Here is a 24,984-nt window from a genome sequence, read left to right as displayed (position 1 = left end):
TGGGCAAATGGGAATAATTATAACTATTTTAGCTATTTCATGGAATCGCTATGACTGTAAAATTTAATTATAGATATGAAAGCACTGGGGTATACATACATGCTATCTACTACCCAAATAAGATCTTAATTTAGTCTCACTTATTAGTAGAAATGAAGGCTGTTTTTTTCCTTGATTGGGAAAAGCATATATGATTTGGAAGCCAACCTTGCTGCCTGAGTCTCTGTCTGATGGGGTTCACTAGGATCCAGAGCTCAGATGTAAACCACAAAACCATTTTGCCTGCTTGACACCTTGTACACACAGGAGACTCAGTACATATTTGCAAACCAGATTTATTTTATCTAGATTAGTTGGGGGTATAATTAACATTTTAATGACTGCAGTGGCACAGACCAAAACACTAAATGACTTTTCCTATAACACCTTACTTTTGATTGCATCACAGCGAAATTAATGGACAGGTTCCTTTTTTTTTTTTTTTTTTTTTTTTTTCCCCAGGGCTGCAGCATATGGAACTTCCCAGGCTAGGAGTCAAATCTGCTTCAGCTGCTGGCCACAGCCATAGCCATGTGGGATCTGAGCCACATCTGTGACCTACACCACAGCTCTCAGCAGTGCTAGATCCTTAACCCACCGAGCAAGGCCAGGGATCAAACCTGCATCCTCATGGCTTCTAGTCGGGTACTTAATCCACTGAGACACATCTGGAACTCCTGAACAGGTTCTCATGTTCAGAGTAAGGACTCAGAGTGATGGACCATTCCCACTGGGCTCCCATAATGATTAACAATACGGAATGTGCTGGAATTGCTGTTGTGTTCTGTGATTCTGTAGAGCAAATAATGAGGCAGTATGGAGAAAATTCTGGATCTGGTAGAAATAATAGCTTTCAGTAGGAAAGAGTGAACATAATTGAGACAAGCTCTTCTTACCAAAAATGAAAAAAGTGAGCCTTTACTGTGAGAGAGAAATAATGAAGTCATTGAAATAGTATAGAATCTGACATCAGAAAATCTTGTCACTAACTACTTGACTTTGGAACAGCTTTTTATAAAGCTCTGGCTCTCAATTCTCCCATTTGTAAAATGGGTATGAAACGCCAAATTTGGTTATTTATGCACTGCCCCCCTTCACACACTGCTGTCATAGAGAGTGCCCAGCATAGAGGTTCTTTTGTTGTTGTTGTTGTTGAGTTTTTTTGCTTTTTAGGGCCACACCCACCGCACATTGAGGTTCCCAGGTGAGGGGTCTAATCAGAGCTGTAGCCGCTGGCCTATGCCACAGCCATTCCAGATCAGAGCCGTGTCTATGACCTACACCACAACTCATGGCAATGCCAGATCCTTAACCCACTGAGCGAGGCCAGGGATCAAACCTGCAACCCCATGTTCCTAGTTGGATCCATTTCCGCTGTGCCACGATGGGAACTCCAGTATAGAGGTTCTTAATAGCAATTACTATTAATGAAAACAACAATCTGTCTTCAATTTTCAGTCTTTCCCCAGGATGTATATTATAGGCTTTACTATGTTAAAGTAACATATAAACTCTGAAATATCTTTGGCTTAACCCAGGGAAGGTTTATTTATCACCCATGTCACATTCTGATATGGATTATGTGGCTCTCCTTCAGGAGGTGACTGGGAGATTTGGGATTCATCCATTATGTAGTTATGCCAATTGGGACTTAGGGTTTCAGTGGAAAGAGAAGCAAGGGATGGAAGATGCTGGTATGATGCTTTCTGGGGCCAAGACTAGAAGCGGCCTTATCACTCTTCCATCTACCTTTTATTGACCTAAACTCAGTCACATGACCTCTGACCTAGTTGCAGGAAAGATGAGAAAATTTAGTTTTCATTTATCTTCGAGAAAATACAAGTGATGTATTTCTGCTACAGATAGCAGGTGTAAGACTCAATGATCTAAGAATATGGATTGATAAAATCCTTCTTTTGTAGATTTGATAGTGTTCCTGATTTTGTATACTGTATTATACCAGGACCTTGGTTCATAAATCCCCCAGCTCTTGGAAAAGATGGAGCACATTCTGTTCTGCCATGAAAAGTGCAGCTTAAAAGGAGCTGGGGCTTGAGCCTCTTTCTGCCCCTGCCCTGGACAAGCTGCAGGAGAGAAAGGAGTGAAGGTTATCAGCCTGGAGAGTGGAAACATGTGGTGAGCAGTTGTTTGGCTGTGGGGGTCTGCCAAGAAGAGCAGTGATGTAAAGCTGCTTTGGACCTTCGCAGATGAAGCAAGAGGCCCAGAAGATCCTTAGAGATTAAGAAGGCAAAAAAATAAAAAATAAAAAAATAAAGTCTCAATGGTCTAAGGTTATCACAGCAGATAAAGGAAGAAAGGCTTTCGGTTTACCTCATTGGGGGTGGGGCTGCAATGGTAAGCCAACATCAGAGTCATGATTAGGAGTAAGATCCCAGAAAATAGTTATTGTAAAACCTAGAAGGATCCTTGAACTTAGAAAAAATTTTAATTGTTCCTTTTTTTAATTGTTGGCCCCGTAATCTTTTATAATTTTTTTTTCCAATGCAGGTGACATTTACATTTGAGACTGAAGGCAGGACCTAGACTTTACATTTGACATTTTATTAATGATATAAATTTTTGTATAAAACGCATGGACTATTGGGGCCTTAAACTCTGCAAACCTCACTCACTCCTATCTGTATGTTGATGCTGACTCTCTTAGACTGTCTATTCAAATCCTTTCTTTGACAAGATGCTAACTTAAGTACTGCCTTCCCTGGAATTTCTGCCTACACGGTCTGTTGCTAATGAACTAATGTCCATGTGACATTACCAGGCATTTTGGACCTTTAGTCACACACCACCTTGTGACATTTCTTGGTTTGTTTCATATTGTTTAGTTTAGCATTGTTACCGAGTTTCTGTTGTGATCGTGTCTGGGCTTTGCAGCCGAGACCCAGCGCACCGTATGTAGTAGATACTCTAAAAATGCATACTGTTTGGTGAATGTGTGTCATAGCCAGACAAGTGAGGGACAGAGGCTCAGTTATGTAGCATTAGAGGAAAACATGCCCCCAAACTCAGTTGCCTTTGTAAGAGTTCAGACTTGGAGATGTGATGTTGGATTTATCTCTTTTGGTACCTTTCTGCATCACTGAGGGGAGAGAGATTCTGTTCAAGATGCATCATCGTTATTTCTTTTTTAAGTAAAGTGACAGGGAATTAAGCTGGAACCTCATTGAGCACAGCTAGAAACACAGTTGTCAATCTCCTATTGGGAGAATGAATCATGCTCTTGTACTTGGTGAGTTTAAGAGGAACTCTGTAGATATATGTAATTATGTCTGTGGTGGTGGTTATTATTGTTCTTGCGATAACTATAAATGTAAATTGATCTGCACTGTCATGGGAAGTAGGATTTTCTGGGGGCAGCTTCACATTGGAGGAAGAGTGCGTAAAGGAGAGACAGACATCTGTTTACCTACCTAACAGCCCAGTGAATCCAGAGCCCACTGGAATTTAAATCCTGCTGCTGACTCTGTGTCAGCACCCAGTGAACTGTTGATGCCCACTTAATCCTCAGAGGAGCAGCTCCCTTTAGACCCTGATCAACTTCAGAGGGCACAACCTGACCAATTGCCTGCAACTTCAGACTCATCTGCTTTTACTTTGATTAAAAGTATATGGAGAATCCACTGTGTGTGAGGTACTGGGAGGGGGGGAGAGAGCTGATTTGGGCCCTAGTGAGAAAACACATCAAGGAACATTGGTAAAATCACCATGAACAGAATTGGGCCTAAGCCTCAGAATCCAGGAGCTTTGGGTTCTATTTCCTGCTTCTGTTGAGCTATCATTTCTTGAGAACTTACTATGCATCAGATACTATGCTGCATGTTCATGGGTATTATCTCTTTTAATCTGTGCAATATTCCTATTCTTCTTACTCATTCAACAAAGGGATTGAGCATCTACTATGTGCCTGGCGAGGTTCCAGACCAAGGGAGTACAGCAATGTAGATAGTATGGACAAAAATTCCACCTCATATGGACCTTACATTCTGGTCACTAAAATAGCTAATTAGTAAAATAAATAAGACAATCAGTGTATTAGATGGTGATAAAGTTTAAGGGAGAAAAAAAGCTAGCAAAGAAGGAAGATAGGATGGCCAGGAAGGCCTCAGAGAGAAGGTGAACTTTGGGTAAAGACCTGGAGAAGGGAAGAGTGTGGGCCATGCAAGTATTTGAGGAAAAGAATACTGCAGAGAGAGGAAGTCGAAGCACAAAACTCTGGAAAGTAGCCAGGAGACTCCTGTGGCTTGAGTGGAAAAAGCAGAGAGAGGAGTACTGGGAGCCAAGATCATGAGGCCTTGTAGGCTTACATAAGGAATCTGATATTTACAGAGAGTAAGGTGGGAAACTATTGGAAGGTTTGAGCAGAAAGGAGATGCAATTTGACTCACAGGTTAGTGGCTTTACTGAAGATGTCCTGGGCAGAGAGACAGTTAGGAAACAAGTACAGTAGCCTGTGTATGATACTGGCTTGGACAATGGCTCTGGAAGTGGGCTTGGCAATGAATGGCTGGGCTTAAGATATATCTATCTATCTATCGATAGATAGATAGATATAAAATATGGCCACACCTGTGGCATATGAAAATTGACAGACCAAGGATTGAATCTGCAAAGCAGCACCTCTGGATTCTTTAACCCACTATTTCACATTGGGAACTCCTAAGAGATATTTTAAATTTTGAACCAACAGGATTTTTTTGCACATCGAATATAGGGTATAAAAGCAAGATGGTAACAAGGCTTTAGGTCTAATCAGTGGGAAGAATGAAGGTGCCAGTTAATGAGATCAGAAAGAGGATGGAAAGAGCAGATTGTGGGGAAAATATTAGGAATTCCACTCCTCTACAAGTGTTCAGCTTTAGATGCTCATGACATATCTAACCATAGATGTGTAGATGCACACATAAGGAGTATAGGGGAGAACTTGGTGTTGGAAATAGAAATTTTAGCATAATTAGCATATCGATGGTATTTAAAGCTGTGAGCCTAGATAGGATAACCAAGGAAATAATAATAATAATAGACCTAAGACTTAGGGCAGTTGAATAACTTACTCAAGGTCATAGAGCAATGGCAGATGAGAGACTCAAATACTGGTCTTTCTGAACACCAAGCCTGTACCCTTCATGAGTAGAGTATCCTACCTTCTTTGATGGCTGATAGTTAATTGTCCCTGGACTTGACTAACTAGAGAGCTATGGACTGATGGCAGAAAAGAATGATCTATTGGAATGTAAAAGAGCCCAACACTGGGAAGCCCAAAGACTCCTGCTCTTCCTTCATTTCTTGGGAACACTTGGCAATAGTCTCTTGCATTTTAAAAAAACCTACAGTAGATTGTATTTGGCTCTTGGTAAATTTACACATGCGCACACACACACATGCATGCACACTTAGACTCACACTCACTGGATGATCTAAATCCTGCTCTTCTCTTAGCGGTTAGGTGAATCTGTCAGGGAAATGACAGGGTGGGGAAGGCCTCTTGGGTCTAACTTCAAGGAGGAGTCCACTCCATGATTGAAAGCTTTCTCTCATCTTCCATGACTCCACTCCTACCCATCTCATAGACCTCTTTTAAAGTCAAAAGACATCTATGTTTCCCAAGTCACCTCTCCTTGGGAGTTCGCTGAATTCTGGGAAGAAACTAAGGTGAAAGGTACATTGATTTGTCCATGTCATGATCCAGCATCTCTGCAAATTAAAGCCATCTTTGAATTTCCTGCCAGGGAAGAAGTGGCTTACATGTTGTCCTAAGCAGCCTTTATTTTTATTCATGTTCACATAATATGATCTGTCCAAGACCTCAGACAAATGAAAAACAGTTCCTCTTGTTGAAAAGCCTGTTGTTTTTAATAGATGTTAAGAGTGGCATGTTAGCTCTCTGTGGCTGTGGAAGAAGGTGCTAGATTGGCGGTGGGGCATCACCATAGCTTAGAAGACAAAGCACCCTCATCATCACCTTTTCAGCCTCAATTCCCACTTTCCTCCAGGATAGAACTCCCCATTCTGCCAGGTGAGCCTTCTCACTGCCTCCCCTCCCACAACACCTAATTCTTTCCCACCTTTGTGATTTCATTCACACCATTCTTTTGCCCCAGCATCCTTTCCCAGCCACCCAACTTAATAAGCACCTACTATATGTCAGGCAGGCACTCTTCTAGGTGCTGTGCAAAAATAAACAGACCAAACTCCCTCCCATTATTCACCTTGTGTTTAAGTGAATGGAGATTGACTACAAACAAGTATTATATCAGTGGCATCAGATGGTGAAATGTTACAGAGAAAAGTAACAGTGACGGCTATGAGAGAGTCTTGGTGGAAGGGAGTGCAGTGTTAATTGGTGTGGGATGGATGGCCTCACTGAGAAGATGCCATTTGAACAGTGACCTGAAGAAGGTGAGGTATCTGGGGAGACTCCATGAGCAAGTGAGATGTGTTTGGAGAATGTGAAGAGGCTCAGTGCCATTGAAACAGAATGAGTGGGGGGTGGAGCAGAGTAGTAATAGATGGAAGGCAGAGAATTAATAAAGGGCCAGTTTGTCTGAGCCTTGTATGGCACTGAAGGAGTGAGATGAGAAACCAGAGCAATGACATGATCTGACTCCAGTTTTAAGTGGACCTTCCTGTCTTTATGGACACTAGCCTGGAGGGAGACAAGCTCCAAAGTGGAAAAAACAGTAAAGAGGCAATTACCATGATCTAGGTGGGAGATGATGGGGATTTGAACAAGGAGAAAATGATGGTGATAGGGAGAAGGAGTCCCATTCTCTCTCTATTTTGAAGGTAGAGCTGACAGAATTTGGATGGGAGTATGAAAGAATAGTCAGGGTTGACTCTGAGATGTATAGACTTGCAAAGTGATATCTGTCCTCTTTCAAGGGCCACCTCCTGCATTTACTCCTTGAGGAAGACTTCTTGAGCATTCCAGCACCCCTCTCTCTTCCCAACAATACCATCCGTGGGCCACTTAGCAAATACTGCCCTGAGCTGAGAGCTCTTCCTCCCAGGGCTTCTCTGTCTCAACTTCCTGAGAAATTGGTAAACTGTTAAATACCTGAAGCTGTATCTGATCTTCTCAGCATCTCCCAAAGTTCAAGTACTAGTGTCTAGAGCACAAGGAGTAAAAATGGTCTTCTGATTATAGACCGATATTAAATTGTGGAGATTTAGCATTCCTACCCCAGAAGCTTGTCACAGCGACAGAGATGGGTGTGTGTGTCTGTGTGTGAGAGAGAGAGAGTGTGTTAAGGGTCCAGGGCCTGACCACTAATGCAGTGGGCTTAAGGTAGAGCAGGTGTGATGGCCAGACCACTTCTCATGGGAACTTCTGTGTCTGAGGGTGGCATGCCCTCTGGTGTGGTGCACATGGCATTAAAGTGAGAACTTCAGCTGCGGTAAATGAGCAGAAAAACAAACCAAACCAAATGGCTCCAAGCAAAGGAGTCACTTTTTCCTTTTCTTAGTTTTAATGCTCATAGAAATTCAAAGGTTTTATGTTTCTTGAAAATGTTCCCTAAAACTTTGAGTCCTGAAGCATTTCCCCCCCCCCCAGAATTTTACTATTTATTATCCTGAAACTGTATGTGTGTGTGGTGGTGGGGCGGTACGCAGTCAGGCTTCAAGATTGGTGGGTCATTCTTGACTTGCCACTAGTTGGCCAGGTAAATAGGATGATGCTCCAGAGGTGAGGGACATGGGACTGCTCGGTGCTTATTTGTGACTAGTGGCTAAATGAACTGCAGGAATAGGAAGTCAGATCTTAGTCTCAGTACCGAAAGGGAAACCTCCTTGCATGATGTTCAACTTCTAGACCAGTGTTTTTCAGCCTCTGAATGGAGATGTCAGTGGGTTATGAGATCAAATCTAGTGGAGGACAACCCACATTTTAAAAAACTGGACTAAAGTAGACTGTACACTATAAACAATGCCTTCATGAATGATGGTTTTATTTTGGTAGACTTTGCTTTGGTGTTGTGTATTGATGGAGGTGTACCAGTATGTCCTAGGTGACAATGTGAAATCTATTTCAAGAAGGAAAAGACACTGTTCAAGACAATTTGGTGACAAGTGTAAGATCCAATTTAGAATGAGACCCTTCACTCCTTGAGCTGTTTCCTCAACTGCCAAGCCCGCTGGGTCCTGTTTTCTACGGGGGTGGCCATCCCTGTGGGCCACACGTGTGTATAAATCTCTTAAAGGGAAAAATGCTCTCCAGCTTACAGCCTCAGACACACACACACACACACACACACACACACACACACACACACACACACACACACACACACACACACACACACACACACACACACACATGATAGCGCATAAGCACACCTTCACTCGGAACAGCTTTGACTCTTCTGGGACACAGCCCCAAGCCCTGGTAGCTTCTCAGAACTCAAGTGTTCATCCAAGGGTAAAATTCAAGAAAAGGGGGTTGTCAGTTTCTGGCCCAAAGCTGCTTATAAAGCTTCATTAGAGAGGTCTCTCTCCTCCCCGCCCTGCCATATACTACTGTTTGTGGAGCCACGTGTGAGCCCTTATTAAGCATGCACTTCTAAGCAAGGAGCATTGACTTTCTCTTAATTGAGGCATAATAATTAGAGCATTAGCACATTAGGAGGGTGAGACAGCATGTTTAGCTTTTGTGATTAATTATCTAAGGATTGTAATAAGTTGTTAAGACATTAATTACACTGGCATGTTTACTGCTCTCGGTTGCACAGGCAAGGCTTTGCTATAGCAAGTCCTAAGGTGTCTAAGGAGGTAGCCCTGATGGGAGGCACGATGGGTGGGTCACATAAATGAGTCTGTGGAGCCCTGCAGACCCATCTGAGGGGTCTGGGATCAAAGTCTGCTGCTTTTTGGAGTTCCTGCTGTGGCGCAATGGGATTGGCAGTATCTCTGGAGCACTAGGATGCAGGTTCCATCCGCAGCCTAGCATAGTGGGTTAAGGATCCAGCATTATTGCAGCTGCAGCATAGGTTGCAAATGGGACTAGGATCTGATCCTTAGCCCATGGGGTGGCCAAAAAGGTAAAACATAAATAAAATAAAAACAAAGTCTGCTGCTTTGCTTCCTGGTCATGTGCAGGCTAAGGATGTAGAAGAATTTTTTTTCCTTTTGCTGTAGAGTCAATGAAACAAAGACACTGAGTTCTCCAAGTTCAAAGGCTTTTCAGTTCTAGAGGTCAGTAAAAATGTAAGCTGTGTCACAACCTAGGTGAATACAGGCTTGCGGGTCTTCCCTAAGGGGAAGTTGGGTGTAGCCTGGCTATCTGAGCAGGGTAGGAGCAAGGAGGGAGGGCCTGGGAGCCTCTGGAAAGACTTTACCCATTTTATTCCCGATGTCACAGGGTGTGGGCATTGGTGCTGGAAATGCATTGACATAGGCCTGGTGCGCCGGAACATGATGGGTGCAGATAGCTCTCCATATAACTTAAAAAGATAACAGGGAACAAAAGCAGCTTAGGGGGACTGAACCTGGAGATGTGATTTCGTAATTGTTTTAGGGTCTCTGTATAGACTTCCTTGGGAAGGAGTGACTTGGTCTTGCCAAGAGGGAAGGTCCAAGAGACTAGCCCAAGAAGTATGTGGAATACATATTTGTATTCCTAGTGATGAGGAGTCATCCGATAAAATCAACATTTGACTAAAGCCAAGTATTACCATTGTAGAATGAGCTTCTGGGTTGCAAGTCACAAATTTTATTTTAAAAATTTAATTATTCTAAAAAGTTTATTATGGAAAATGTTAGGAGTCATCTTTTAATTTAGTCATTGTGGTGCAGGAACAACCATCTCAGCTCTGCAAGCCACCTGCTAGGCTGTGAGACCCCCAGGCTATACAGCTTCCATCCTAAAGCCATGTTCATTCTCAGTTCTGGTGGCTGGAGGAGTAGGAAGCATGGCCTAGAAGAAAGTGAATTCATTTTTTTAAAAATTTTGTTTAATGTTACAAATGCCAGATTTTTTTTTTAAAGACAAGCAAAGATTAGAACTATGATTTTATCTGATCTCTGTTACTCTGGGATGGTTATTTTCATTGTAATAAGCATTTGTATTGGCAAACACAGTGTCCTTCCTGAAGGTGTCTAGATAACCCATTCGTATTAACTCCCCGTTAATTTTCCCATTTTCTCAGTTTAACAATTTGAAAGATCAAAATATTTAGCTTTATTCTTTTTTAATTTATATATATATATTTTGTCTTTTTAGGGCTGCACCTGCAGCATTTGGAAGTTTTCAGGCTAGAGATCAAATTGGAGATACAGCTGCCAGCCTACACCACAGCAACACCAGGTCCAAGCTGCCTCTGCAACCTACACCACTGCTCATGGCAATGCCAGATCTTTAACTCACTGAGTGAGGCCAGGGCTTGAACCCTCATCCTCATGGATACTAGTTGGATTCCTTACCCCTGAGCCACAACAGGAACTCCCAGCTTTGTTCTTAAAATTAACAACTTTCACTGTCACCATTCATCTCTACAGTGTTTTACTTTTGTAAACATAAATGTGTATTTAAACCAGAATTTCAAACATAAGTCACATAAGGAGATTTTGATTCCAAGGTCTTTATACAGTGCTTTCCCATGTTTGAAAGTAAATATTCAGATGACAATAGATTCAAATGACATGGTTCTTTTTTTTTTTTTTTTTTAACTTACTGGATTATCTTGACTTTAAAAGCTAGTGACCAAATGATTACACAATCATTGGTACCACATACATTCAGGAGTCCCAGAAATGATGATAAGGTAGACCTTTGGTTATTTAGCCTTTTTATGGCCACAGCTCAAAAACTAAGAGATTTTTGCCAAGCACCAAGTTTGAAGGCCACATTTGGTCCATTCCAATCTCATTTGTGAAAATTAAATAAATGGCAGCTTCTTTATAGGGTGAATTACCATCATCGAGAGTTTGGGGGTGGTATCTTTGGGGGTAAGGTTGAGAAGATGTTTTTATTTATTTATTTATTTATTTATTTACTTATTTATATTACTTTTTAGGGCTGTACCATGGCATATGGAGGTTCCAAGGCTAGGGGTCAAATTAGAGCTACAGCCGCAGGCCTACACCACAGCCAAGTGATGCAGGATCCAAGCCGCATCTGCGACCTTCACCATAACTCAGAGCAACACCAGATCCTTAACCCACAGAGTGAGGCTAGGGATCAAACCCGCAACCTCATGCTTCCTAGTCACATTTGCTTCCACTGAGCCATGATGGGAACTCTTAGAAGACATAATTTAAATGGAAGGAACTGAAATCCATGACTGCACAAGAAGTCAGGGTGGAACCTGGACCCAGGCTGCTCACCCCTGGCAACATCTTGGCATAGTGACAAGCGGAAGCCTTTTCCTCCAGCCTAGGCTGACTGAGGAAGGAAGCAGAGGAAGGTGATATGTCAGCCAGAGCTGGAACATGTGGGGATATCCTGCCTTCAGAACCCCAAGAAAGCCTGTCACTTGGACATGGGGGATGGAGTGGAGAGGGGCCCTCTTTCCTTTGGTCTCCCACCTCCTCACTCCAGAAAGATGCACCTTCATCTCCCAATAAGTGTATTCAATTCCAAATGCAGGGGGAGTCTTTTTGCACCTGTATCCCTTGGGGTGCCTTAGGGTCATCCCTGCCAGGCTGGCTCAGAGATCCTTGGGACTCTAGAGAATATGAGCAACCTGCAGGTCCAGGCATCAGATCCTGCAGACCACATGTTCTTAGCTCAAAGCTGCCCCTTGCCTCACCTGTTCTTTCTTGCTGACTTACTCTGCTCAGAGCATTCAGTGTGGAGCAGTTTGGTCATATCCCACTAGACCATCACTAGAGCTTGGAAGGGGGAAGTTACCATTATTAAATACATTGCAAGTCCTCCACACACATCTGAGTACAGCAAACATTAAAAATTAATGACTCTAATAATAAAACCCAGAATAACGATGCTGTTATTACTAATTGTAATTTATTGCCAGCTGGTAGTGTGTTAAGTGCTCTGAAGAACATAAAAGTAAAAAACAGCCTTCTTTGAATAGGTGAGTGGGATGAATGATTTCCCTGCTCTGGAGGTTGCCTGCACATGGATGCTTACTTAGAGAACTGTCAGCAGGAACACCTTCTCCCTGGCTGTAGGCCAAGTTTGTCCCTTTAATGGTGGGGAGAGAGAAAGGAAGTCTTTGAATTGTTTCAAGGGGTGATGATAACCTTTCCCATCTGTGGTCCATGAGGTTATGATTCTCATGGATGGTATCAACTAGCATTTGATGTTATTATCTTTTCCTGTGTGCTATCAGTGCTTCTATTAAGTAATAAGTCCCCTAAGGTTTGGACCATTTTATATCCCCCAGTGACTCTTACACTGTTAGAGTGTCTTAATTTGCATTATAGTAAGAGCTCTTAAATGGAATTATGTGTATTGTGAGTAGGTGCAAGTCTTTTGGCCCTTACTAAACTGTAAACTCTTTGACGTTCAAAACAGTGTCTTCTCTTGGTATCTGCTGTTTTTAGCAGTGCCCTATTCTCCCTGTAAACAAATATTAATTGGTTAAATTTTCAGCTATGTTAACTTTTCACATAGCTCTGAGATTCTTCCACATTAGTTACACACATGATTCTCCATTCATTTACTCCATTCATTCACTCATTCATCAAATATATGTTCGTGCATTAAACGAAGCACTATGCTTAGTGCCAAGGATACAGAAGCAAGCCAGACAAGTCTGCTCTCTTGGAACTTATTCTCAGAAGACAGAAAATATCAAATAAGCATATGTATGGACAGACTAAATTCTAACCACCCCGAGTGCTGGTAGGTAAATTATAAGTAAAGGGCCAGTGAGGGGAAGGAGGCCACTTCAGAGAGAGAGTCATCAGAGAAAACCTCTCCAACATGGGGAAGGCCTGGCTGGCCATCATCTGCAGATGCTCTGGGAGGATTCTTCTGAGCTAAAATCATTTTTTATTGCCATTTTTTTAGGGCCACGCCCTTGGCATATGGAAGTTCCCAGGCTAAGTGTTGCTTAGAGCCAGCCTATGCCACAGCATTGAGAGGTCCCGGCTGCATCTGTGACTTACGCTGCAGCTCATGGCAACCCTGGATCCTTAACCCACTCACTGAGCAAGGGCCAGGATCAAACCCATGTCATCATGGATACTAGTTGGGTTTGTTACCACTGAGCCACAACAGGAACTCCCTAAATCATTTAGCTTGCTAAATTTGCTTTATCTAATTTACTTATTCATTTACTTATTTATTTAACAATCCCTTTATCTAATTTACTTATTCATTTATTTATTTAACTCCCTAAATCATTTAGCCTGCTAAATTTGCTTTATCTAATTTATTTATTTATTTATTTAACAATTTTTTTTGTTAAGAATTATTTTTAAATTTTCTTGAAACATAGCTGATTTACAATGTTGTGTTCAGGTGTACAGCAAAGTGAACAAGTTATACACATACATATATCCATTCCTTTTCAGATTCTTTTCCCAAAAAGGTTTATTACACAGTATTGAGTAGATTCCTCTGTGCTGTACAGTAGGTCCTTGTTATATATTTTATATATAGTGTATATATGTTAATCCCACCCTCCTAATTTTTCCCTCCCCCCAACCTTTCCCCTGTGGTAACCATAAGTTGAGTTCTGAAATCTTTGAGTCTTCTGTGAATAAGTTGTTTTGTATCATTTTTATTAGATTCTACATATGAGTAGTATCATTTGATATTTATCTTTCTCTGACTCACTTCACTTATAATATGGTATGATAATTTATGGTATAATAATTTCTAGATCTATCCATGTTGGGACAAATGACATTATTTTTATGGCTGAGTAATAATTCTGCTGTATATGTGTACCACATTTCCTTTTCCATTCTTCTGTTGATGGACATTTAGGTTGCTATGTCTTAGCTATTGTAAAGTCTGCTATAAATATTGGAGTGCATGTATTTTTCTTTTGAATTATGGTTTTCTCAATTCCTTTAGAATTTGTTAAACCCATGGGTGTGAGATTTCCAAATTGCCTCTGAGGATTCAGAGATGATTATGGCAAAACTAACCCTCGAGGTATTTACAATCTAGTGGTAGAGTGTAACATGGAAACATACAATTACAATGGATTACTATGAACTGCAGAATGAAGGGATCTGGATTATGGTTTACTTTGTATATGCTCAGCTCCTGACACAGGGCTGCCCTGTGGTCAGCCCTCAGTGACCATCTGGGGAACTGCATTGAAGGAAAAGGAGAGATGGGATGCCATAGCGGGGAAAGAGAAAGTGAGTGGACAGGCAGAGAAGCAGAAGTCAGAGCAAAATTGAGCAGCTTAATGCCTTAAATAGGGCTCTCATGAGGGACTCTGGCCCCTCTTTCTTCATTTGAATTTACTCTTTGCAGAATTAATTGCCAAAGTCCTTCAGAAAGCAGCAGGGAAGTGTTGCTTGCTCAGAAGACATTTTGCTTTAGTGAAGTTAGTGCTTATGATGTATTTCTAAGAAAAACCAGATTTTATGTCATTTATATTTCTTGCAGAGCCTGTCAGAGGGCTGTGTGTGTGTGTGTGTGTGTGTGTGTGTGTGTGTATGTATCTATGTATGTGTGTATATGTATTTGGCTGTTGGATTGACTCAAGGTCTAGAATCAAAGAAGGAAAAAATTTTGGTTTCTGAAAGGCTGTATTCTTTGTCCCCTACAAGAACACGTGCCATAAGAATGTCAAAAGACAGTTTAAAAGGAGAAACATGGGATTATATATTCCTCTTGGTTATTGCATATAAATTGCTTCTTTGCCTGAAAGATCATGTTCCATAGGGACCAGCAAGTGACGGGCTTAATATTGCTGGTCCCTGCGCCACCAAGGGAATTGAGTTCTTCCCCCTAGTCACGGGGTGATTGTGTCTAGAATACCAAGCACAGGAGGTGGGCATTAATTAGGGCTAACAGCCTGTAATTGGAGTTGCCTTTATCCCTCCTTCCATTCTCTGAGCCTGAGACTGTCAGAAGGCTCATTTTCACTGAAGCGTCATAATTAACACGGGCCCTAATGTGAAAGGCAGATGAGGTTGTAGCCCAGAATAGCTTTGAGCTGCCCAAGGGTGTATGTGTGCAGAGCTGTGGGGAGCAGGCATGGGAAAAGAGGAGGCTGGCATTTAGGTGGACCTCTAAATGTTTTCCTTTCAGAGAGGGAGTGTGGGGTCACCACTGCCGTCATGCTTTCATATTCCTAAAAGGCGCACTTGAAAATACTGAAACAGTCCCTAGCAGACTGGGATTTCAGAATCCTCATCTCCAGAAGTTGCAGAAACTACACCTGGCGAGTGTCAAACCCTTGTTCTTGTTTTCTTTTTGTAAAGGAAGGTTTCCTCCCTCGTGAGGCTAACATCTTTTTGGGTATAAGTTCAGGGACCTGGGAGGGCTGGGAAATGTAATAATGTCCCCAAAGTCCTTGGAATGCTTTGGAAGAAAATTCAAGGTATTTCTCTTATTACTGCTGGTCTTCCAATTCCCCTGAACTCTGAGAACCCATTTAAGTGATTACTTCATGAGGAGGCTAGTAGAAAAGCAAGACTAATATATTTCTTCACTTGGCAGCGCCCACGCAGCAAAGGAGCCTAAGTGCAGTTACAATCACTATCATATTCTCACGCTTTGCCCCTCAGTTCCGCTTAGAACATAATAAACTAAACACCTCCTATTCGTCTCCTAAGACCAGATTTCATGAAACTTCCACAGGCTACTTGCAGCACATCTTGTGCATGTGCACAAATATTTACTTAATTTCCTGCCATTGTGGGACTAGGAGAAAGGTAAGATAAGAGGAGTGCCTGTGTCTTGTTCTAGCCCCAGGTCCTTGGTTAAGAGAGAGGGTCGATGGGAGAAGAAAAAACTCATGAGTGCTCTAGGTTTTCTCAGGCTTCCCTGGTGTATTCAAAGTCATTGGCTTAATTTCCATCTCAGGAAATTTATTGGAAGGAATCCTTTAAATATAAGCAGGTTTCCTCTTCTCACCAAGGGGAGGTATCAGAGAAGTATCACATGATGCTAACTTGTTATAAGGATGATTGACATGTTGGGATACTGTCTTATTGCACTGGCTGCTATAGGGCATTCCCATGCCTTGGGAACCTCAAGCCATGCAGCTCCTCTGGTGAAGGTGGGACATGGCACCCAGACTCCTCACAGCCAGCTGCAGATTCATTAAAGTAGGAGGTATCCACATGCCAGGACCAGCTGCTTTATTTCTATAGAGTGTTCTTATGCCCAAGTGGGTTTTTCCTTTAAAGCCTTTCTCTTGGGCAGTGATTGACTAAGTCATTAATTGCTTCATCAGTAGATTTCTATGGACCACTTGGATTTTTATTCTGATTCTCAGCTGTATTGGAAAAATTGGGGATACATCATTTTCCCAATCACAGAACCACCAGAGTCTGACTTATTAGACAGACATTGTTTTCTGACATTTGGTCATTTACCTGTGCTGAGATACCTGCAAGTAACATGATCCAAAGCCAGCCAGTGTAAAAATCTTAAAGTTACGTGGGGGAAAGTCACTACTAGGTAGCTGTGAGTAGGAGCTTTGAGGGTGATTGGGACTATGCAGGTAGGGTTGAGAAATGGTGTTGAGCTGGCACAGGCTGGCTAACATGGCCCTGCTGAACCTCTTCTTAAGAGTTGGTACCTGATATACCAACTGTTCCATTGCTTGAATATCACATCTGCATGGAGCCCAGTCATCTGATTTTGACAGTGATGCCAAGATGTTTTGAGGGAAAGATGGTGTTGCTTTCCATGCACTGAACCTTAAAAGACTGGAGAGGTACACCTTAAATATGTACAATTTGGGGTTTTTTGAAAAGGCTGTTGATAAAGCCCCATAACTCTTCACTTTGTCCATAATAAAATTTTAATGGGTTAGCATTCTTCACTAGATTTTTTTGAAATTTTTTCTCAAACGTTAGAAGTTGGAGAAGCATGAAGAAACAGGCAGTTCTTAGAAAGTCCCAAACTTCGAGGGCTGTTAACAGGCCAGTTGTGAAGGGCATCAGATAGAGGTGTGTGGGAAAGAACACTGAGGATGTGGGTTAAAGTCTCAGCTCTAACCAGTCATGACACTGGAAAAGTCACATCTGCTCTGTATACTCAGTTTCTTAATCTGTCCGATGGGGAGAAGAATTCACTGATGTAGACCCGGATTCTTTCCTTATTTCTGCTCTGCTCTCCTCAGACTGTCAGATGAGCTACTCTTATGGTTGCAAAAGGGCTGCTGCAGCTCATAGCATCATGTAATTATATATCATTGTCTGAAGATCAACACAGGGCCTACTGTGTTTTACAGATGCCAAAATGTTAGAAGATGCACTATTATTTTATATACTACCACAAAGGAGCTAACCCTGACAATTAGATTATGATGTGCTATTTACTGTGAAATGCATCCTGAATGATCTGATCAATGAAATGCAATATGCAATATATTTTCTTGTGTGAGAATGTCTCTAAAGACTTTGACCAGGCTGTTTCCCCTCTGTCAGCAGCCTTCTCACATGCCAGTCTCTACACCAATCCCAGGTAGTATCATTGTATCTACCTTATCTTGTCTCTGTCCTCCTCTTGTCTTCTGAGCCCTTGGGAGCCCACAGCTGTTGCATTAGTGCCGTGGGCCAGTTGCACATAAGCCCATACCAGTTTACTAAGTCTCTGCCTTCTCCCACCATGTCTGCACTTAGGTAGACACCGTGCCAGCAGTTACTCCTTATGTGGCAAACTCTTACCCATGGAAGACAAGGGATGGGAAGGGACTTGTAGACAAATTGCTTCTCTATCCCTCCAGGATGACCAGTTCCAGAGCATGGGTTTTTGATGTCATTTGTCTGGAAATAGCTTGAGTGTGTCAGTAACTTTGTGTCTCTTGGTGAAATTGTGGCCATTTCAATAAGAAGTAAATAAAGCATCAGCTTTATTTATTTATTATTCTTGTTTGCCTCATTTCCTTTTTTCCTTCATTCTTGTTGCCCTAGCATCATACTTCCCAATAGCATATTCACTCTTAAGCCTTGGCTCGGACCTTTCTTTCTAGGGAAACAGGCTGATACAACCTTCACAATTACCTCACACCAATCAAGATCAATCAAGTGTCAGTGGGCTCTGCTGACCAGGAAGAGAAATGACCTAGCTAGAAAGCGGACAGTCAACAATATTTGATTAATATCTGCTCTGCCTCACAGGTCTGTTAAAAGAGTTAACTCACATAATGAGGTGTGAATGTCCTCAGTCAACAATAAAATAACACAAAAATGTAGACTTGTCATTAGACTCATGACTATTCACAAGAACTTTACTATTAATTGACTCATTGAATAAAACCTATTTAATGAGCACCTACTCTTTACTAGTCATCTGGCTGGCAGAGGTAACACAATGGTTCCTGTTTTACAGGAACTTCCTCCCTACTAGGGAAAATGAACAAATAAATTACGTTTGATTACAATTTTCCAGTGGGTGCATTTTAAGAACCTAGATTTGGAAGTACAGACAAAGCTTTCTGGGCAAAATGATAAATAAGCTACGAGCTGGGGGATGACTAGGGGAAGGTGTTTGGGGGTACAGAGATGTGAGAGGTAAAAGGAAAAGTCTATACAAAGGTGAGGTGATAGGCTTGGTATTATTTTTCTGGCTAGGGTGGTAAAAGTGTTTATGGAGCATGCATTCCTTGGATTGAGTTTTGAAGGCAATGAGGAGCCATCGCAATGTTCAAGAAAGGTAGTTTTAGAAAGAGGTCTTCAATAGTGGTAGAATGAATAGACTTTTGGGGGTTAGGGAGGCTGGATAGGAAGGAAGCAAGCTAAGATACCACTATGTAATGTGATGTTTTATTTATTTCATTCAAATTGGGGGAGTTTTTCTTATGTATATATATATTCTTCATAATTTCGGATTTTATGATTATGTCAAACCCCGCATATGTCCCTAATGTCCCCACACATGTCTCCTGAAGTAGAGGTTAATGTTTTCAAAGGATGGACAGGATCTTTGTGTTCTTTAATCATCTGCTTAATGGTTCTCTTTTGTTTGTGCTGTTAGTTCTGATTAGATCATGGGAGCACTGACGGCACAAGGTCAATAATGTGACTCCCAAGGGGAGCCAATTACCCCTGCAGAGAGAAGAACCACAGACTCAATTTCTTTATGCAGTTTGTCATCTGCAGCCCCGAGCCACTGTTTACAATGTGTACAAGGGGCAAATCCACTAGTTCACTTACTCATCTTTTTTTTATTCATTCATTTGTTCATTTATTCCTTCTTTCCTATCTTATTCAGCTCAGGCTTTCTAACAAAATACTCTAATTATTGGGTGGATTTAACAACAGACATTTATTTTCTCACAATTCCGGAGGCTCAAAGTCCAAGATCAGAGTGCAAGCCAGTTGAGTTCCTGGTAAGTATTCTCCTCCTGGATTGCAGACAGCTGGCTCCCTGTTGTGGGTTTAGTTTAGGTGGGCTTTCCTTACTGGACATGGAGAAAGAGTGAGAAAGCTCTCTGGTGTCTCTTCTTACAAGAGCACTGATTCTATCATGAAGGTACTACCATCATGACCTTCTAACCCTATTAATCTCTCAAAGACTACATCTTTCAAACACCATCACATTGGGATTAGGGCTTCAGTATAGGGGTTTTGGAGGATATAGCCATTCAATCCATAGCACTTCTCTTTTAATTTCTTTGCTTTCTCCTTTCAATTGTGTTTTTTTTTCCCCATTGAGTCTGCATTTATTAAATACCTTCTATGGATCAGTTACATTGTTAGGCATTGTTGGTACTAAAACAAACCAGCATAGGCCTTGCTTCAAAGAGGTCTAATGGGGAAAGAAAAGAGAAAATAAAAGATGCCAGTGTGGTGTGAGAGTGCTGTAAGAGAGGTATGCATGAAATGCTATGAAAGTACAGAGGAAAAAGATAAACCTTCATAAGTGGAACCTTCACGGTGTGGAACAGAGGGAAAGAGGAGAGGAAGGAGTGAGAGGTGGCATATTATTGAAGAGAGAATGTTAGGAAGTTCTGCAGGAGAAGAGATGCTTAAGCAGAATCTTAAAGCAAAGGAGATGTCAGCCTGGTTGGGGTGTAGGAGGTGGGGCTGGGCTTGTACTCCGAGTAGGGGGATGACAGAGGAGGCGTGTGAAGGTGTGTGACAGCACAGTGTGTGTGGGGAACAGCAAGTTTACTGTGAATGGTCATGAATGGAGAAAACTTAGGTGACTGGGGAGAGTCATCAGATGAGGCTGGGAAGCAGCCAAGAAGCAGACAAACTGTTTTTTTTTTTTTTTTTTCTGTGCCATGGTATGAACTTTGAACTTATTTAGAAGATAGCAAGAGGCTCTGGTATCACTTATATCTAGAATCTAACATATGGCACAAATGAATCTTCCCACAAAAAGGAAACTCAGGGACTTGGAGAGCAGACTTGTGGTTACCAAGGGGGAGGGAGAGGGAGTTGGATGGACTGGGAGTCTGGGATTAATAGATGCAAACTATTGCCTTTGAAGTGGATAAGCAATGAGATCCTGCTGTATACCACTGGGAACTATATCTAGTCACTTGTGATGGAACATAATGGAGAATTATGTGAGAAAAAGAATGTGTGTGTATATATATATATGTGTGTGTGTGTGTGGCTGGGTCACTATGCTGCACAGTAGAAATTGACTGAACACTGTAAATAATGGAAAAAATAAAAATCATTAAAAAATTGGGAGTTCCCACCATGGCTCAGTGGTTAACAAATCCAAGTAGAAACCATGAGGTTGCAGGTTCGATCCCTGGCTTCGATCAGTGGGTTGAGGATCCATCATTGCTGTGAGCTGTGGTGTAGGTTGCAGATGTGGCTCAGATCCTGTGTTGCTGTGGCTCTGGTGTAGGCTGGTGGTGGCTACAGCTCAGATTCTACCTCTAGCCTGGGAACCTCCATATGCTGCCATGCAGCCCTAGAAAAAACAAAGCAAACAAACAAAAATCAACCAAACAAAAAAAAGCAAAAAAGAGGCTCTGAAGGTTTTTAAACAGAAGAGTGGCAAAAACTGATTTGCATTTTTGGAATGTGGATGGATTTAGGAATGTAGATAGGCAAGGTCGAAGGCAGAAGGACAATTACAGTGGTATTTACTTGTGAATCCACTCTTAGTGGTGTTAGTCCTATTGATGGGGGTCAGTAGCATCAATGGTTTTACCCATACAGGATGCTACTTAGAGATAGAGCAGAGAGCAAAACTAGTGGGGTTTGGATGAAGAAAATAGCGGTATGAGAGATGCTCACTATACATGGGGAGGTATGTTCTAGAAGACTGGGTGACTAAGGAAATCTATGAATTCTATATAAATAATGAAGTATTCACCCCTTTAACTCTACTTTATCTAGCATATGCCTTTTTCTTTCTATATTTGCCAAGATCAAGAATATCAGCCATTCTGAAATAATGGTACATACTGAGTTTGAAAAAGAGCCTCGTCTCCCTGTGTCAGGGAAAGCATGGCTTGTTACCATAGTTTGTGATCAAGGTTATAAGGTCAAAACAGAGTAATGCTGATGGCATATTTTTAAAAGTTTTCCTCTGACCTTACATTGTAGAATTGGGAAATAAATGGGAGTATTATTAGATTTTCTAAGCTTTCCCAAGTAGTTTCCTTTTGGATTCATAAAATTAACATTAACTCAAAGCTTCCTCTCTTCTTCAAGTGAATGTTTACTCAATGGAATTTATTACCATTCGGATAGGTAAAATGATAATGAACGATAATTTACTTTATCTTCAGGAAAGAAAAAAGAAAAAAAAACATGCTGTTCAGTCATCTCACCCTCCCTGAATGGAGGAAGGACATTTAATCTGCATGTCACTTTCTCTGGCCAGAAGTCAGTAACTCTCGGTATTTTTAGCTTTTGAAAGTCCATTAGTATTGTAGCTTTTTTTTTTTTTTTTGAGCCCTTTCCTGCCTTATGCACTGACATCAGCATATTTCTGGTTTTCTGCTTAGACCTATGGGAGACTGTTTCACTCACCTTCCTATTCATAAACCCTGCCTTGATATTTTTAGTCTCTATCTTTCTACTTTTTATTCATTAAATCCCGTTCTCATGTGTATTTTTTTTTAATGTTGAGTTGTGCCTAGACATTTATTCCACATAGTCTCCCACACACATCACAGGTTCAAGTTCTTGCACCTGTGTGCTCTTCCCTGCTTGTGTGAACACCTCTCAGATGTAAGACACAAGAGCTGTGTGAGACTAATGCTGTGCCATGACATACAGAATTTGTAGGCACACAGTCGAGAACACTGGTTGGGAGACATGATTGCTCAATTTCAAATTCAGGCAGATTACAGACAGAAAAAATTTCTGGGAGTTCCCATTGTGGCTCTGCAGGTTACGAACCCAACATAGTCTCCATGAGGAAGCAGGTTCTATGCCTGGCCTCACTCAATGGATTAAGGATCTGGTGTTGCTGCAAGCTGTGGCATAGGTTGCAGTTGCTGCTCAGATCCTGTGTTGCCATGGCTATGGTGTAGGCAGGCAGCTGCAGCTCTGATTTGACCCCTTACTTAGGAACTTCCGTATGTTGCAGGTGTGGCCATAAAAATAAAATAACTACTTCTGGTGGAAATGTCTTAAGAGGTTACTTTTTTTTTTTCCCAATTTCACTTTTCAAAATATATTTAAGATTTCACAATCCACAAACATAAATACAGAGTATTTTATTTTTCAAAGTATTTTGAGTCAATAAGAAAAATACAACTTATAATCATATTTGTAGATGCTACTTCATTTTTAATATCATGCTAAAAACCAGGGCTATCGTATATTTAAATATAGAAAAAGAAGGCCATGGTGGTAATAGAAAATATATGAGTTTCTACAAGATAACAGTAATCTTAAAGCCTTCATAACTGTTCTAAACATGATGCAGGATTCAAAAAATACATAGAATTCACCAATATATTTGAATCTAACAAATTAATTTGCACAATATTAGAATCCAAGAATCACAAAGTACTTGATTCATATATCTATATCTATCTATCTATTTATATTTTTTGTATTCACATCTTACTTAATCCTCATAAATACCTTATGAGGTAAACACTATTATCTTAAGAGGCTACTTATTAAAGACCTAAGGGGAACTTAAAAACTTACTGAATAAGACATGCAACGGTGGCAATTCCATCTGCTTTATCCATTGAAACTTGGGGGTTCACTGTGTGTGGTATCAGGTCAGAGAAAAGCAAATAAACAGAATAAACAATTAGAATTATCCTTCTAATTGCTACTCTTCATGTATTTTCTGCCAAGAGTGGCGATATTCACTAGGCCCAAGCATGACACGTGTATATAGGCATTAAAAAGCAAAGCCCTAGTTATTACACATAACAGCTTTTAACTTCAATCTTTAGCTGAGGATGTTTACCACATGGGTCAGGAATAGCCACAGTTAGGCATTATAGTAATGAGACAAGGTCTTCCAGGCAGTCCAGAAAATGTTTATTTCTCACCTAAAATCATGCAAGATTGAACAAAGCAACACAGAATAAAACTACTCTCACAGAGCAGGAGTAGGATGAATTATACAGGCACCATCGCATGACCTGTTAGCCTGCATTGCAAATATCTGTGCAGCAGCAATTAAGAGGTAGAAGTTGAAATAGAATAGGTAGCTAGAAATAGAAAGACACTGCACTTCGGCATAATCTGATGGTGTAGCTGCCTTGGATGGAGGGGGTTGTCAGTACAGTTTGGTTTCAGTACTATAGGGCTCTTTAGACCTTTTTTATTTAAAGTATAGGATGAAAATTCAGATGATTCACCAATAGACATATTAAGATGAAAACCTGTTACAAAGAAATGTTAATTCCAAAGAATTATTTGCTTTGTAAAACTTTTCTAGTTATAGCTTCACTCTCTTTTTAGGAAGCAAAATTTGCTTAGCAGGGGATTTAGAAATTTTAAGTGTTCATTTCACTGAATTTTGAAAAATAGACACAACACCACAATACAGATATAGAATATTTTCATCCCCCAGAAAATTCTCTCATGCCAATTCTAGTCAATTCCACATCCAGCTGTCAGCCAGTGATTTGATTTCCGTCACCGTAGATTAATTAGTCTTGCCTCTTCTCGAATATCATGTAAATGGAATCCTACACTAGGGACACTCTTCTGTCTGGTTCCTTTTCCCACATTCTCAGCAACTTTTGGTGTTGTCTATCTTTTAAATTTTAGTTCTTCCAGTTTGTTTGAAATAGCGATATTTTATTGTTATTTTAAACTTACAATTCTTTGATAAATAATGGTCTTGAATACCTATTTATGTGCTACTTAAGTGTTACAGTATGTGCTTAGTATCATTTTTATAAAATGTTCAAGTTTGCAGTCTACTTGGTAATTTAGTTGTTTGTCCTTTTATTATTAAGTTAGTAAGAATTCTTTATATATTCTGGATATAAATTCTTTGCGAGATAGATGTATTGCAAATATATTCCATCAGATTGTGACATACCTTTTTATTTTCTTAACAGTTCTTAAATATAAGTCTCAACACTACCATGGTGTTATTTTGTCCTCTAAGAAATCCTTAGTGGCTCCCAGTTTGTGAAGACATTCCCCTATGTTTGCTTCTAGAAGTATTTCAGCTTTTATATTTATACATAATCCTTGCTGAACTATTGTGTTAAGTAGGCATTGAAATTTTAGTTTTTCTTATATGTTATTTAATTGGTGCAGTCATGTTTGCTGACAAGGCTTTGATTTCTCCTATTCAGTTATCTTGGCATCTTTGTCAAAATCAATTGATCCTAAATGTGTGGGTATATTTCTAAAATCTTTTTCAAGTCTATTTTTACCCACTACCATAATGCTTTATAGATTGTTGTAAACTCTGTGTAC

The sequence above is a fragment of the Phacochoerus africanus genome, chromosome 11 (genome assembly GCF_016906955.1).
Source record: "Phacochoerus africanus isolate WHEZ1 chromosome 11, ROS_Pafr_v1, whole genome shotgun sequence".
Lineage (NCBI taxonomy): Eukaryota > Metazoa > Chordata > Mammalia > Artiodactyla > Suidae > Phacochoerus > Phacochoerus africanus.
Note: the sequence above shows the minus strand (reverse complement) of the source record.